At 35.4% G+C, this 13,433-nt stretch overlaps 1 protein-coding gene across 3 annotated transcripts in view; it reads left to right on the forward strand.

Moving 5' to 3' along the window:
* The window catches only part of LOC143646204 (uncharacterized), a 140,682-nt gene that overhangs the window by 56,848 nt on the left and 70,401 nt on the right, over positions 1-13,433 (forward strand). The gene's annotated exons all lie outside the window — the stretch shown is intronic.

Genomic DNA, 13,433 nt, shown 5'->3' on the forward strand with positions numbered 1-13,433 from the left:
GCAGCCACCATCAGCATCATGTGCATCCAGCAAGATATTTTCTAGGAATATGTGACATATATGAACATACAAATGTACATATATTTATAATTATGCATATATATAGATCCTTTATATATATAATCTTCCATAGCATGAATATACTATATTTTAACAAGTCCGTTATATACAAATGCTTGTTTTATTTCCATTCTTTATTATTACAGTCAGGGCTGCCTGAAAATCCTTGAGCTTCTAATTTTATTTGTATTTGTACAGCAAGTGCAATTGTATGATGAATTCTTAGAAATGGAATTGATGGATGAAAAAATGTATGGATTAACAATTTTGATATGTACTGTCACAATCTTTCCAAAGCCAAGCCAATTCCATTTTCATATGGGAGATTCTGTTTACTGAGGCCCTAGACCACTCTGTGTATTATTAAATTTTGAAATTGTTCTACCAATAGTTTGTTTTGATTTCTTAAACTGTGAATCATTTCAGGACTTTTTAATCTTTAGTACACTTTTTTTTCTCAATTAAATGCTCTTTCTTGTCTTTTGCTCTTTTTTTCTGCTGCCAGTTTTTCTCATTGATTTGTAAAAATCTGTTGCACCTATTTTATTGCCTATAAATTAGTATGTAATCAAATGTATCCTTATAATAACACTCTTGGTCACTCGCACCTGTATATGTTTTATGTAGCAGGAGAGAAAGGCTGCAGTCATAGCTAATACACTGGGAAATCAACATAATCCATGGTCTGTTTTGACTGTGCCATGAGCTGTCCATAGCACTTTTTGCTTTATTTCCCACCAGATTTTCTTTGTTGTCAAAATATGGACATGTTCATGGGAAAGCGTAATACATGTGAAAGTCATCTGCTGCGAATGTCACAGAAAAAAATAGCTTGAAAAATATTTATCTAGCAGATCATCTTTTTTTCAAATTCGAAGGAGGAATGCAGATGAATAGGTGGGAGGGGAAAGAACCCAGATGCCTTGGAGCATAGGTTACGCCCCAAGAGTCAAAGACTTTGACCCATTTAGAATCCCCACATTGCTACCTCCTGCCCCATTACATAAAAATTTTAGTGCGCTGCAGTTGTATTTTTTCCTCCAGACCCGAGCAAGGAAAAGCAACATCCTAAGAAGCTCTGCAACATTCTTGATAGGGTTTCCCATAAAACCCCCCTTGGTAATTAGCTAATATGAAGCATTCACATGAGTTTATTTGGGAATTGGCGGATGCTTTGTATCCACTGCTGTTGCTGCTGCCGAAATATTTTGAATCTGAGATCATAGTGGCTGTGGTTACATTGCTTTGGCCAAAGGATATTGTGAAAGTCTCTATCGCCACAGAAGTAGATGAGTATTCCAGCGTTTATACTGGAAAAAAAAAAAAGTGGATTTGTTGACAGCAGCTTGAGCAGCTTTGCGGGAGGCCTTAAACAGTGACTCAGGCTCGTGAGTTCACGTCCCGGAACACGATGATCCATTTCCTCCCCTGCTTGTCTCTGCTGCTGTTTGCAGGATTCTTGGTGCACAGACCAGGCCCTTTGAAGTTATTTTGCTATGACCAATTATGTTCCAGACTTCTGATGGTTTCCATGAAAAAAGGATGGCCTAATACCTTACTTCTTGCATGCAGCTGCAGTTTCAAAGTGCTAGCTTTTCATGGAATCATAACTCCCACCCACCCAATATTCCAAAGTAATAACTGTAATTGTAGAGAATTTGCAACATACACACATACCAAAGGAATCACCCTCTATCCCTGCCCCCGCCCCCCAGTGTGTCTCCTGTTGACATTGTAATGAATAGCTGATTTCTTTTTAAGGTCATCAAAAACCTCAATTTCACTAAGGGTAATCATAAAGAACTGAGAGACAATCATGTAAATATAATTGTATGGATAAAATATAATATTTTAACTTGGTGAAACATTCATCCTTATGAAATGAAAAAAGTCAAGTGTGTAATGTAGCAGTGTGGCTGAATTAGGCTGATTTCAGAAGTCAGGTTTGGATCTTATAGAGTCTTTCAGTAAAAAATCATGTAACCTCATATGCTCTCACTTTACCCATCTCTAAAATGAAACTTGATCACTCCCTATGTTCTTTACAAATCCATAATGTAATGATTTTAATCAAAAGTAAGCCGAGGGGAAAATTCCCTAATGCAAACTTCCAATTTTGTAAGAGTGTGGGAAGCATGATGTTCTAATTAGAAGGGTCTAACTCAGCATCTTGTCATCATAAACAATGGCAAATTTAGTGGTTATCTTTAGTTCCAGCTATCATTTGGTGTGGGGGAAAACAAGGGAATGACTCTCTCATTGTAAGAATGCTATCTGTTGCACAGCTTAAAATCTTCTTTTAAAATGTGGTCAGAGTCCTGAAAGGACTCTGGCATGTATCAAGATAATATCATTATTTTCTTATAAATAATGATGTCATTATTTTTATTTTTTAAAAAAATTGAATTCTGTGCCAGTTTGAAAGGATTATGTACCATAAAAAAGCCATGTTTTAATCCTGATCCATTTCGCGGAGGCAGCCATTTCTTTTAATTTCAACTCAGTACTGTAGGTTGGAAACTTGATTAGATTCTCTCCATGGGGATGTGACACACTTAATTGTGGATATTAACCTTTGATTAGAGGGAGCTATGACTACACTCATTTCAGGCGGATCCTGATTAGCTTACTGGAATCCTTTAAGAGAGAAAACATTTTTGGAGAGAGTCCTCAGAGCCATGAGAACCACAGAACCCAAACAGCCAGAGACCTTTGGACATGAAGAAAGAATATGCCTCTAGTGGGGCTTCAGGAAACAAGAAGCCTTGAGAAAAAGCTAGCAGACGTTGCCAGGTTTGCCATGCGCCTTTCTAATTGAGAGAAAAACCCTGAACTTCATTGGCCTTTCTCGAGTGAAGGTAACTTCTTCTGGCACCTTAATTTAGGCATTTTTATAGACTTGCTTTAATTTTGACATTTTCATGGCCTTAGAACTGTAAACTTGCAACTTAATAAATTCCCCTTTTTAAAAGCTGTTCTATTGCTGGTATATTGCATTCCAGCAGCTAGCAAACTAGAACGAGTTCCTTATGCAAAATTCAAACAACTCTAAAAAAGGGCAAAGAACAAAATACAAAAATGGCTTCATATCAGCACCCAAAATTACTAGAATTAGCATTTGGTGGACACCATTATAAATATTCTCAATGCATTTTCTTAGACAGAAAGATGGAGAAACAGATTAACAAAAAGGTGGAACAAAGTGTGACAAGCATGTATAATACATATGTTCCAGCTATATAGGTGGGATTAATTTTAGGATAATATTCCATATGTACATAAAGATATCTGAAGTGAAGGAAGTGCTTAGTCAACCCAAAGAATGAAGGGCAGCAATTATGAAAAATATAAAAATATTATGATTGATTTTTCCCTTAATTTCAGTTTATCAATTTTCTAAAGAATTAACTTCCTGATATAAAAAGTAATGAGTTTAATGATCTTACATTCTCTCTACCCTTCTTTCTCTCATCTCAATTTTAATGATAATATTATTGCTATCACTTTTGAAAATTTTTAGTATTTCCAAGATTTTATGCAGACCTAATGATTCTTGTTGTTCTATATTTTGTAGATTCACTGCTCATCATCAGTTCTTTTCCTGATGTGTTTCCATTTCTGAATACCTCAATTTATCTTTTGATTAGTCAATTTCATTGATAATATTTATTTTCAAGAAACACTCTTGCTTTCTTTATGTCCTGAGCTCTCTAGTTTAACAGGGTCTGATTCTCGTCTCTTTTGAACCTGACCCACAATTTGGCTAGGTGAAAATTCCAGAATCACAATTTTCTCCCTCAGAATTCTATAGTTACATTTCCTTTGTATCACAACATTGAATGTTACCATGATGAGACTCATAAAACACTTAGAACATTACCAGGCACAGAGAAATTGCTATGTAAAATTTTAAATAGTCTGAACCCAGATTTATTTTTCTCACTTTATAGATGCATTGCTTATTTTGCTTAGAGGCTTGATTTAATTTTTATTTCTATCGGTTTACAGAAGAAATATGTGTAAAATGTTGTATCTTCTTATACTATCCTATTTTTAATACATTGTATTAGTGAGGTACGTTTGTTACAATTAATGAAAAAAGCACATTTAACAATTGTACTGTTAACTATAGCCCCAGATTTAACTTAGGGTTCACAATTTGTGTTATACAATTCTTGGACTTTTAAAAAAATTTTATTCTAAAAAAATTTCTCCCTTTTTAACCATATTCAAACATATAAATCAGAGCTGTTAATTACATTCACAACGTTGTGCTACCATCACCACCATTTTGATTACTGTGGCTTTATAGTAATTTTAAGATCAGTATACCTTCTAGCATCATGTTGTTTTTTTTTTGCTTCAAGATGCCTTTGGCTATTTGGGGTCCCTTATCCTTCCATATAACCTTGGTGTTGAGCTTGTTCATTTCCTCAAAAATGCTGTTGAAATTTTCATCAAGATTATGTTGAATCTGTAAATCACTTTGGGCAGAATTGACATCTCAACAGTATTTAGTTTTCCAACCCATGAATATGGAGTGTCCTTCCATTTATTTAGGTTTTTATTTATTTTAGCAATATTTTGTACTTTTCTATGTACAAGTCCTCTACATCCCTGCTTAGATTTATTCCTAGATATTTGATTATTTTATTTGCTATTTTAAATGGATTTTTTTCCTTGATTTCTGCCCATTGTTCATTACTAATGTATAAAAACACTACCGATCTTTTCATATTCATGTTGTACCCTGCCATCTTGCAGAATTCATTTTTTAGCTCTAGGAGCTTTGTTGTGTGTATTTCAGGATTTTCTGTATATGGGAACATGTTATCTGAAAATACAGAGAGTTTTGCTCTTCTTTTCCAGTGCTGATGCTTTTTATTTCTTTCTCTGGTCTGATTGCTTTGGCTAGTACTTCCATCACAATGCTGACTAACCATGGTGACAGTGAGTACCCCTGTCCTCTTCTTGATCTTAAAGGGAAGTTTTCAGTCTTTCACTATTAAAGATGATGTTAGCTGTAGGTTTTTCATATATGCCCTTTATCATGTTAAGGGATTTTCCTTCTATTCCTAGATTTTTAGACTGTTATTATTAAGAAGGAATGTTGAATTTTGTTAAATTCTTTTTTCTGCATCAGTGGAGACTATGATGTGTTTTTTCTCCCTCATTCTGTTAATGTGGTAGATTACAGTAGTTGCTTTTCTTATGTTAAACCACCCTTGCCTATGTTGATCATGGTATATAATTCTTTTAATATGGTTTTGGAGTCAATTGCTAGTATTCTGTTGAGGATTTTTGCATCTATATTCATAAGAAATGCTGGTCTAAAATTATCTTTTTTTGTGTGGTATTTTTATTTTGCTTTGTTATAAGGGTGATGCTGGTCTCATAGAAAGAATTTTGGAGTGTTTCCACCTCTTTAAATTTTGGAAGAGTTTTAGCAGGATTGGTGTTAATTCTTCTTGGAATGTTTGATGAACTTTTACTGTAAAGCCATCTTTACAGCAGAAATACAGATCCTGGGCTTTTCTCTTTGGGGGAGGTTTTTGATTACTGATTCAATGTCTTTACTAGTTGTTGGTTTGTTGAGATCTTTTTTCTTTTTTTTTTTTTGAGTCAATTTAAGTAGTTTGTGTGTTTCTAGGAATTTGTCCATTTTATCTAGGTTGTCTAATTTGTTGGCACACAGTTGTTCATATCATTCTCTTATAATACTTTTTATTTCAGTAGTGTCAGAAGTAATGTCTCCCTTACTTTTTATGTCTCCTTAATGTCTGATTTTAACTATTTGTGTCCTCTCTCTTTTTTTTTCTTTAGATGTATAGTGAGTTTTGTCTATTTTATTGATCTTTTCAAAGGGCTAACTTTTGGGTTTGTTGAGTCTTCCTGTTGTTATTTTAGTCTCTTTTATTTATCTCTGCTTTAATCTTTGTTTCCTTCCTTCTGGTCAGTCTAGTTTGGTTTGCTCTTCTTTGTCTAGTTCTTCCAGTGTTGAGATTACATCTCTGATTTGAAATCTTACTTCTTTTTTAATGTAAACATGTAAAGCTATGAATTTGCCTCTCAACACTGCCTTTGCTATATCCTAAGTTTTTGGTATGTTGTATTTTCATTTTCATTCATCTCAAGATTTTACCTAATTTTCCTTGTTATTCCTCTTGGGTTGTTCAAGAGTACATTGTTTAATTTCCACTATATTTGTGGATTTTTATTTCTCCCTCTGCTCATGATGTATAGCTTCATTCCATTGTAGCTAGTGAAAATACATTGTATGATCTTTACATTTTTTAATTTATTGAGGCTTATTTTGTGACCTAAAATATGTTCTATGCTGTAGAATAATCCTCTTCCACTTGAGAAGAATATGAGTTCTGTTGCTATTGGGTGAAATGTTATATATATGTCTGTTAGGTTGTTGGTTTATAGTATCATTCAAGTCTACTATTTCCTCATTGATCGTCTATGCAGATATTCTATTCAATATTAAAAGTGGTGTGTTAAAATTTCCCACAATTAGTGTAGAATCATATATTTCTCCCTTCAAATCTATCAGTATTTGCTTCATTTATTTTGAGGTCTGTTTTTAGGTGTATATATATTTATAATGTCATAAGACAGATGTTATGTGTTATGTTATATAATTCAACTTATGTTGAATTGACCCCTTTATCAGTATAGAATGGTCATCTTTGTGCCTTGTAACAGTTTCTGACTTAAAGTCTATTTGATATAATATTGGTATAGCTATCCAAGCTCTCTTTTGGTTATTACTGGCACATTATATACACTTCCCATCATTTCACTTACAATGCACTTATGTCATTGAATTTCAGTGAATCTCTTGTAGACAGAATATGGTTGGGTCCTGCTTTTAACCCATTCTGTTAATCTTTACCTTTTGACCAGGGGGTTCATTCCATTTGCATTTGAAGTCACTACAAATAATGCAGGGTTTTCTTCTTGTATTTTGATGTTTATTATTTGTAAATATTGTATTTTTTTCTCCTTCAATTCTTCTGGTAATGACTACTTTCACATTTTTTTTTGTACTGTACCATATAGAACACCTTCTCACTTGTTTCTGAATGTAAATATCCTATATTTTCTTTGAGTATACTATGGCATTGAAATTTAATATGAAAAATACATAACAATAACATTTGATTTGATGTCAACTTGACTTCAGTAGCATACATATACATCCTTCCTATACCCCTCCATTTCTTCCACCATTTTTTGTACTTGCTAAAAATTACATATTTGAACACCGAACATCCAAACCATAGGTTTATAATTTCTTGTTATGCATTTGCATTTTAGCATCTATAGAAAGTAATAAGTGGAGTTACATGCCAAAAAATACAATAGTAGTGAGCTCCTTCAGCTTTTTTTTTTATGTGTGAATGACTTAATTTCTCCCTTTTTTGAAAGAAAGTATTGCCAGATATAAAATTCTTGATTGGCAATTGTACTTTAAGTATTTCAACTGACTGCTAGAACTTAATTTAATTGGGATCCCCATGTACATGAAATGTTGCTTTACTCTTGCAACTTGCAGATCTCTCTCCTTGTCCTTTGCCTTTGACAGTTTGATCTGTATGTGATAGGGCATGATTCTGTTCAAGTTTACCAACCTGCTTGTTGTTCTCTGGGCTTCTTGGATGTGTTCTTCATGTCTTTTGCTAAATTTGGGAAGTTTTCTGTTATTATTCTTTGAATATTCCTTCGGTCCCATTTTCTCTTTCTTCTCTTTCCATGATTCCCATAATCCTATATTAATATGCTTGATGATGTTCCCACACATCTCAAGCTATTTTCACTTTTTACATTTATTTTTTTCTTTTTGCTCTTCCTACCATCTCATTTCAATTGTCTTGTCTTTGCTTGTCTGGTTCTTGTTAGTGGCCTTAGGAGTTGCCTTGTTTACAGGGGGTTGAATGACCCTTTCACTTCTCAGGAAATAGACCTTCTCCTTCTCCCAAGTTTCCTACTGCAGGACTTAAAGCAGGTAAGCTTTGCCCCAGGCTATCTGTCTCACTTGTTTCTTACACTGATTTCATTGTCTTAAGCTGCTTTCATCTCAGGAGCAAATTTAGGGAGGGGAGCATGCTGAAGATGAGTTTTCCAAGTCAGACTTTCCCAGCTGGAATGAGGTCAGTAACCCACAAAATGGAGTGCCAGCTGGATCCAAACTGCACTGGGGAGGAGCCAGGAAGGGCGACAGGAGCTTCATCCATGGCTCCTCCAAATTAGACTTTCTCTACCTCACATCTGCCCAGCAAATGCAGCTCTTTAACTGTCCTCTGCAGCTCTGAGGAAGCATACTACTTTTAAGTCTCATCTTCTGCCTTCATCTGGGGTGGGTTGGAAAAATGGCTGCCTTCAGAGCTGGGCCCCGGTGGTCGGTAGTAGCTAATTAAAAAGTGATCAGTGATAGGACTACCATTATCCCTGCCCCTCCATATATTAGAGAACTAGGTTTTTATGTCCTCCTCTGGCACCAACAAGCTACAGCAGGTGCTGGACCCCATTGCTGCCTGCCATGTGATTAGGGAATGGTTGACAATATCCAGTCTGTGGAGAGAGCAATTCACTAATATTTACCATAATTTACCACCACTCCATGTTCATAAACATCTCACTGTTAAATCTCTTTGTATTTTTCTCTGTGCTTCTTGTTATTATACCAAACATTCCTTATTGTTATTGTAGCTTTTTCATGAGAATCCATTTTTTCCCTTGTATTGTATCTTTTCTGAAATATCTTTTAATATTTTCCCTTCTTTCTCCTTTTCTTTCCCCATCCATCCCTTCCTTTTCTCCTTTTCTTTTCATCTTCTCCTTCTACTTCAACTTTGCTTTCACTCTCCCTCTTCCAATTTGCATAGTTGCCCTTTTTTTATTCATTTTGTTGAGTTTTTTTGTTGTTATTGTTTAGCTTTGTCAAACACTTTAACTTGTTATGAAATGGTGTGGATAAAATCTATTTGGCATTTTTCTGGATAAACTGGGAATATTCTTGTCTACAAATTGTAGTCTTAGTATTTTTTCTAGCATATAGTCATTGTCCAAGGATGTGAACTTTGAGGAAAAGAAGAGAAAGTGGTGGGATGGTACTGCCTTTGTTGGATTAGGTGGACTTGCATTTTGCTCTTATTTCTTTTATATTCTTTTAAATACCCCCATGCCAGGGCCCACTCCACCTGGTTAGGGATGAATTCCATTTTCTGGATTTTGGCTCAGTTTCTAATGTAGCATTGTGCCTCCCAATATGGCAAATCCTGGCAATTAGGATATATTATTCAGTGCTTAAATCTTAGGTGTTAAATCTAAAAATGCAAATTGCTTATTACCTCAGATTCTGGTGGGGGAAGGACCACGTCTTATAATTCCTTCAACTTTTGTTAAGCTCACATGGTGGCAACATAAGACTCTTACTTATTTTAGTTTGCCAGGTTGTCATGGCAAAGACTACACAATGAATTGGCTTAAACAACAAGTAATATTTAATGTTACAAGTTTTGCTTTCTCCCATGATCAGTAACATCTGGTGGTGGTTTGCTGCAATCCTTGAAGTTTCTTAGCTTCTACTTGTGTCTCATATCACATGACCATGTCCTCTCCTTTCTCTTCCAAATTCCTGCTGACTTCTTGCTTCCAGCTCCTCCTTGTGGCTTTCTCTAATTCTGGCTTTCAGTTTCTTTCTTTCATAAGGCCTCCTTAATCCTCTCTGGATTAAAACCCAACCTCATTCAATTGGGCCACATCTTAATTTAAAGCATCTTCAAAAGATCCTATTTACAATGTGGTTCACAACAACAGGAATGTGGACTGTGATTAAGAATATGTCCAAATTGAGATACACAATTCAATATACCGCAATCCACCCTCTGAACTCCAAAAAGATATGTTCCCCCCACAGGCAAACCCTATTCACAAATCACAACATCCCAAAAGTCTTAAGCCTTTTCACTAGCAACTTTAAATAAAAAGTCTTATCACAATGAATTATGGGTGTGGTCCATCTCAGGCAAAATTCTTATCCATCTGTGAATCTGTGATATTTGGAAAACAAGTTCTCTGCTTTCAAAATGCAATTGTAGGACAGTCATTGGATAGACATTCCTATTTCAATACAGAGAAGTTTAAAAAAATAAAAGGTTTCATAGGTCCCAGATAAGTCTGAAACCTAGCAGGACAATCTCCATTAGATTTGAAGGTCCAAGAATCATCTGTAAATTGATACTTTGTCCTCCAGACCTGCTTGAGGGGCAGCCCAATCCTTTCCAAGTACTTAATCAATGACTCCACTTTCTCTGAGTGCTGTGGACTAGGCACTAACCTCTCTGAGTACTAGAGTGATGGCCTCATTGTGCCTGAGATCTGGGCTTAGGCCCCATTCTCTCCAAGCATTGAGGTGCTGCTGGACTCTCCCTAAACACTTGGGAATAGACCCTACTCTCCAAGATCTGGGGTTGTGGTTGAACTCTCCTTGATCAAGTTAAAAACCTACCCTCTCCAAGCTCAGGGGCAGACAGCTGATCCCTTCCAAGCACTGGGGTGGAGACAACTGGTCCTTTCCAAGCACTGGGGTGGAGACAACTGGTTCCTTCCAAGTTCTGGGGTGGGTCCACCCTTTCCACATGTGTGGGTAGGCCCTCCCTCTTGGCCCAAGGTGATTTTTGTGGTCTAAAACTATACTTCCATTGTTCTGCCTTTGAAGTCATTCTTCACTCAATTTGTCCTTTTTTTGTTACTTTCAGTCCAGGCTGGCTGTGTTTATGTTCACAGAAATTTCACACAAAATGTCTGTTGGCTTTGCAGGTAGTACAAAGGGGTCCGAACTATCCAATAAAAAACTTTCCATAGACTGTCCTGAATATTGCATTTCCAATCCTCTGAAGTGGTTGACATGATCCATTTTTCAGTAACACCCTTTTTATCAAAGGGCTTTTCAATTAAATCCTTGTGCAGAAGATTGTTCTTTGAGAACTCACTTCCCAGAAGCTCAGAGAGGAGCCTGATAGAGTTGCTTCTGGCCCTAGTCTCAAATCATGCTATCTGGATGGGCTGACAATCTTCTATATCACCAACTGGTTGTTCCTTGTGCTTAACAGCTCATTTCTCAGCTTATTACTTTCCTCTCACATTTCTCTGTATGCAGCAAGGAGAGCCAGCCTTACCTTCCACATTTAACTTGGAAAGCTCCTTAGCTAAAGATCCATGGACATTGCTTACAAGTTCTGGCTACCATCCAGTAACATCAGACCACAATGTCATCAAGTTCTTTGCCACTTTATAGGAAGGATTGCTTTCCTCCCAGTTTTCAATAACACATCTGGCTCCAGACAAAGGTGATGGATTCTTTTGCCCTTTCTGCTCAAATGACCAATTCCTGACACTGGGGTTTCAAGAAAGGAAAAAATTGATTGCTAGATGTGAAGCAGGAGGTCAAATGGCTAATTGGCCTAAAAACCTGACTGTCAAACTGCAATAATTCTGATAGTTTTATGGCATTAAAAGATGAACAAGTTTTAGTATTATGAATACAATGGTGAGAGATGATGTAATTAGAGGTGATTTAATTATTGGGCATGCGCAGATTGATTACATACCTAGTCACAGAATATATGTAAGAAAATGATGGCCTTAATATGAAAACAGGCATGATTTTTAGTATTATAATGAAGTATATGTGAATTATAGGTTAAAGTCTAAGCTACTGTGCATGTCAGGTGGGCCCATTTTGGCTAAAGTCAATTTTGGTTATCAAGATAATTTTGAACTTGTGGTGGGTTAGTTCTTGGCTGACCCAAGACCCTTCATTAATAAACACTAGGGGTTGTCTTTAGTTATCACAAGACTGTAAAGTTTAAAAACTGGATAAATGAGTACAAGTGAAGTTTTGTCACAGGGTTTTACAATCACGAGAACACAAGATAAAGGCTATACAATCGCTATCAGAGACCAAGGCAGCTGGATTACAGTATAAAGATTTCGGATATTTCCCTCTGTCTACTCTAATATATAGGAAAGTAAAAAGGGATATCTATATAATGATTCAGTAATTGTAATCATCTCTTAAACTCTAACTTCTTGGTTATACATCCATCATTTTCTTCTAAAGCCTCATCAGAAGCATCTTTAATATCCATGTCTGTATCTACCATCTCTTCAAAGGAATCTAGCATTTTCCTATGAAGCACCACACGATTCTTTCAGTCTCTACCCATTACTCAATCACCAGTTCTTCCTTTTTAGGTATTTGTAATAGCAGCACCCTACTTTTTAGTACCAAAGGTTGTCATAGTTGGCAAGTCTGTTATGTCAAACACCATAAAAAGTGTTGCCTAAAACAATAGGAATTTATTGTTTCAGTTTTGGAATCCAGAAAGCTTGCTTACCCTTGTGGTTGGCAGCATCTGGAGCTCAACCTCATTAAATTGAACTATACCTTAATTTAAAATGATATCTTCAAGAGATTCCATTTGCAATGGGTTTACATTCACAATGGGCTGTCAGGAATGTGGATTAAGATTAAGGCCATGTCTGAATTTGGCTAATATTTCATTCTACCACACTATGCTTGAGGGCTCTTTCTTCAGTTTTCTTTTAGGCTTGTATTCACATTCCTTTTCTGTTAACTTTTCTTTTTTCTAAATTTAAGGATGCATGTGTATACTGTTAAGATAGTGTTGATTAAGTTTTTCTTTTAAGTGTTGCTTTTTGAAGAAATCTTAGGAACTGAGCCACATTTACAAGAATCTTGGGTTTTGTGCTTGAAAATCTTTTTTCATGTGGCATTAAAATCTACCTATTTCTGCTTCTAATTTTTATTGAGATTTTACTATTTTTTGGTTCACTTAGTTTGGTGGGAGAGAAAATTTCTGTAATATAGATTTATTCTACTAAACATACCTGAAAATTCAAAGAGATTGTTTCTTTCTTTTTTATTAGTTTTTCCCTTCACCCCTTTCTTTTTTCACATTATTGTTTTTCAAAAATTTAACTGCTATGTAAATGCAATATATTAATGATTAAATATATTGGTGATTAAATATATTATATAATAGTGATTAAAAAATAAGGAATTTATTTAAAAAGTATATCTCATTCTTATTTCTCATCCTCCAAGTTCCTACCCCCTTACCTTAAATAAAAACTGCCATTACTTTCACATACATACTTCCAAAGGTTCTTTGTGCATTTAAAAGCACAAATGAATATAGCATCTCAGTTTTCTCTTTTCACAAAAACATCCCATATTATGTACTCTGTTATGCATATTGTTTTTCTAGTGTTTGTGTATTTTTCTATGTTAGAACATGGAAAGCCCCTCATTTTTTACAACAGTATCAATTTCCATT

The sequence above is a fragment of the Tamandua tetradactyla genome, chromosome 9 (genome assembly GCF_023851605.1).
Source record: "Tamandua tetradactyla isolate mTamTet1 chromosome 9, mTamTet1.pri, whole genome shotgun sequence".
Lineage (NCBI taxonomy): Eukaryota > Metazoa > Chordata > Mammalia > Pilosa > Myrmecophagidae > Tamandua > Tamandua tetradactyla.